We start from the raw sequence: 4,678 nt of genomic DNA, 5'->3' as shown, positions 1-4,678 counted from the left end.
TGAAATAGTTTACCTAATTCATTATTACATACCGTAAGGAAATTCCCACACGATGAAAAGTTAAACCAACAAACAGCCTTACAACAAAAATAATATTTCACTAAGCATTGAATCACCAATTCCAAGCACAGTCTTACAATAAAACAACATATGTTTGACCAACTAGCATTGATGACAAAATTTACATCCAGAAAATCAAAAACAGTTTTGACAAGGTTTGATATTGGAGCTTTCATTAGAACAACTGCGAGATCCGGAGCAAAACAAAAATAAGCATACCCACAGCCAGAGTTTCAGCACTGAGCGCAAACAAACCTGAATTCCGGAAGAAAATAACCCCAACAATCACAACAGAACAGCATTCACATTTTGAATATGCCAACACAAAAACATTGACTTCCAAAAGAAAACAAACCCTAGATAAAATACTGTTCTGCAGATTTTGTTTTCCCATTTAGAGGTAGAAACTATTCGGGTTACAAGAAACAAATCATCACCAATTTCCAACAATAATATCCCAGACACTGGTAAATACAATAACACAATGTACCAAGTAATTAATCAAGTACGTGACCTAAATGCATGGTCCAAGAAATAAGTTCGCACTGCCCGAACAACTTGTCAACTTACATCATCATCATCCCAACAATTTAGCAAAGTTTCAACTTAACAACTTCACGGACAGAAAATCAAAACAAAAGATAACAAAATCGAAATTAACCGACTAAGAATAACAAAATAACAACTAACGTATTAAATTCTTTGTAAGCATGCTATTTGTGCAGGTAAACATTCCTAACTACTAACATCCAATTATTTTAATTTCTCACGCAATTAACATACTAACTTTCCAAATGCTAGCAATTATAAAGCCATCCAGTCACATGGTAAAACCACTTCATCATGCATGTCAAGTGCAGTGAAATTATAAATATAATAAGATACTTCACACCTAAACAAACGACGTCATACATAAGAGAATATATCTGCGGTATACTTTAATTCAGTCTATTCAAAATATCCAACCTACTATTGATTCAAAAACTTACTTATTTTAACAGAAGGCAAGAAGTGGCAGACTCTGAAGCAGACTACTCTTCTGGTCTGGGTGTATTGTCTTCTGGCAAGCTGTGAGAAACTCACCCAGCCGACACATTACTGCAGTTTCTCGGCCGGGTGTGGCTCTCGCTTTGGCCCCAGCCTTGGCAGGCGACAGACAGGGGTGGCTACAGAACGACATTGACTTCCAAAAGAAAACAAACCCTAGATAAAATACTGTTCTGCAGATTTTGTTTTCCCATTTAGAGGTAGAAACTATTCGGGTTACAAGAAACAAATCATCACCAATTTCCAACAATAATATCCCAGACACTGGTAAATACAACAACACAATGTACCAAGTAATTAATCAAGTACGTGACCTAAATGCATGGTCCAAGAAATAAGTTCGCACTGCCCGAACAACTTGTCAACTTACATCATCATCATCCCAACAATTTAGCAAAGTTTCAACTTAACAACTTCACAGACAGAAAATCAAAACAAAAGATAACAAAATCGAAATTAACCGACTAAGAATAACAAAATAACAACTAACGTATTAAATTCTTTGTAAGCATGCTATTTGTGCAGGTAAACATTCCTAACTACTAACATCCAATTATTTTAATTTCTCACGCAATTAACATACTAACTTTCCAAATGCTAGCAATTATAAAGCCATCCAGTCACATGGTAAAACCACTTCATCATGCATGTCAAGTGCAGTGAAATTATAAATATAATAAGATACTTCACACCTAAACAAACGACGTCATACATAAGAGAATATATCTGCGGTATACTTTAATTCAGTCTATTCAAAATATCCAACCTACTATTGATTCAAAAACTTACTTATTTTAACAGAAGGCAAGAAGTGGCAGACTCTGAAGCAGACTACTCTTCTGGTCTGGGTGTATTGTCTTCTGGCAAGCTGTGAGAAACTCACCCAGCCGACACATTACTGCAGTTTCTCGGCCGGGTGTGGCTCTCGCTTTGGCCCCAGCCTTGGCAGGCGACAGACAGGGGTGGCTACAGAACGACCGGGAATGCGAACTCGAAGAAGAAATGGGGACCGAACGTCACCGGACGAAACGGGCACGACGCAGAACTCTGACTAAAGATGCAACGAAGAAGGGCAAACACACTACGGCTACAACGCGCCTGACGAGACAAGGACACCGGAGCCCGAGCCACAACTCGAAGTTGCGATCGGTGACGTTCAAGAGACTTCGATCACCACCGAAGCTACATATGTAGAGCGCCGGTGCACTATAACCTCGATGAGAGCTATGGCTAGGGTTTTAATTTTGTTAGAACTGTCATTAGCTTCAGACAGAACGGTCGGGGACACTTCACAGGTGACGGAGAAGTGGGGTAAAGGCCATGGGTTGGGCCATTTTCTTTTTTGTTCCTTTGGGTATTATATTTTTCCCAGGCCCATCAATTCTTTCATCTAACTGAGGCCTGAGACTTAACAAAAAAACCCAATTACACTACGTTAGATTTAATCTCCAATTAACTACCATACTGTTACTTCTAATCTATCTCATTATCAACCTCGATTCCTGCACTATCACTGATTGTGGGACCTTTTACTGCACCAGATTCCTTCCACTGCAACACATGCAAAACCAGTAACTGTGTCAACGGGACACGTGTTTCCACCACCTTGAGACAAGCAACACCCACACCTGTTGAAGAATCTTTCTTTCAGCACACTAGCACCTCCCAATATTTTTAATAAATTATAAGTACTAAGGTGAATAAGTTACACGATATTTTTAACAAAAACATAAAATAAATTGACAAAGTTGAATTCTACCTATGACATATGGAGCATATAATATTTAGAAATCATCAAAGAATAAGTACTTAATACAGACAATTACCCTTGAATTGAAAAACTCATTCGAGTATCTATTTTCGAGAAATTTTTAAGAAAACGAAATGAGTTTTATAACTCAGTGACTAGACAATATATCTATAATTCAAATGAGATCATATAGATAATATTATCAAATATACTCTATTTATAAAATAATAATTTATACAAATAAGTGAATTAATAAAGGAGTTCTCAATACAAAAATCAAATAAAATAATCCACACTTGGGTGGCTTCACCTCTAAAAGTAGTCCTTTCCCCTCATATGTCTATACAGAATAACAGATCCAACGTGTGACCTACACGTTAAGCTAGTAATGCCCTTGTTAGCTGAAATTTGAACCAGATGCATCTAAATTTACGTCATTATCATTGTTAACTATGATTTTCTAATATGAGTCTCCCCAAACTAATTCAAAATATAATGAACTATTTATTCTTTCAAATACATAAGGTCTCAAATCATATAAACCAATACTTTCTCATACAAATGATTTTGGATCTTACTTATTAAATCATAAAGGATTTCACCATATTTTACAATTTAAGAATAGCAAGTATCAATAATTAGTTTTAAAATTATATAATCTCATAAAAATATATAGTTTGGTGTGCAGGTAAAAATGAATTTTACAAAAATAAATATTTAGTTCTATTAAATAGATTATTCAAGTCCAATTAAAATCTTTTGATAGTAATTTTGATAGTAACCTTTGTAAGTATATTTCTAACTTTAAAATGTAAAGCCGAACAATTATAAATATAAAGCCTACTTACAAGTTGGTCCTAAGAGACCGAAGACCAACACTATATATAAGACCATCAAATTAGAGATTAGAGGTTGAAATCCAAATAGTTGAGAAGGGTTGAAGGCAAGGTAAAGTTGACGAGTGTTTTGAGTAGCTCCGACATATAGTAACGACAGAGAGATTCAGTGGCGGCGGTAGTGACGTCTGCTACCAGGGACGGACCCAAGCACAGCAATGAGGGGGCACTTGCCCCCACGGTGTTATTAATTTTTGTTTTAAAAATATAGTTATATATAATATGTCCCTACTTTAAATTTTAAATGACCCAACTACAAATAAAATAAATTAAATTAGCTAAAGTTTTAAATTTATTTTTTTATTTTTCTATCATTTTAATTATTATTTAACCTAATCAAATTTAATTATTGTACCGTTACTCCTTTATTCTCTTAAACCCTTTTCTTATTTTTATATTTTCAACCTTCTTTTTCTATTCCTTATTTAGTGGTCATCTTCTTTTCATCAAAAAATAAATTTTAAATTCTCCAATTTTTTTATATAGCTCTCCATGACTTTATGTATCTTTTAGTTTTATTATTTCTCTTTTTTATATTTTTAATTATAATTTTTAATTCAAACAATTATAGTTTAGGTATTAATTTAATATTTTATTTTTTTCGTAACTTTATATATTTTATTTTATTCTCGATCTATTCATCCTTATTACTTATTTTTTTTATCTTTTGTTCTATTATATGTATCTATGTTGCATATAAAATTTTAAAATAAACTGATTAATTTACCAATTTAAAATATTTTTTATTTTTAAAAATAATGATAAAAATATTTTAATTACAATATATAACTAAACAGATGTATAAAATCTTTCATCTAACATTATATCAAAATTAAATTAAAAAATATATAACAAATTTAATTATTTTAAAAAGAAAGAAAGAAAGAAAATATAAATTAAGTTTCTATTATTTTATATAAAATAC

This window comes from Arachis duranensis, chromosome 4, assembly GCF_000817695.3.
Source record: "Arachis duranensis cultivar V14167 chromosome 4, aradu.V14167.gnm2.J7QH, whole genome shotgun sequence".
NCBI lineage: Eukaryota > Viridiplantae > Streptophyta > Magnoliopsida > Fabales > Fabaceae > Arachis > Arachis duranensis.
This window is presented reverse-complemented; position numbering follows the sequence as displayed.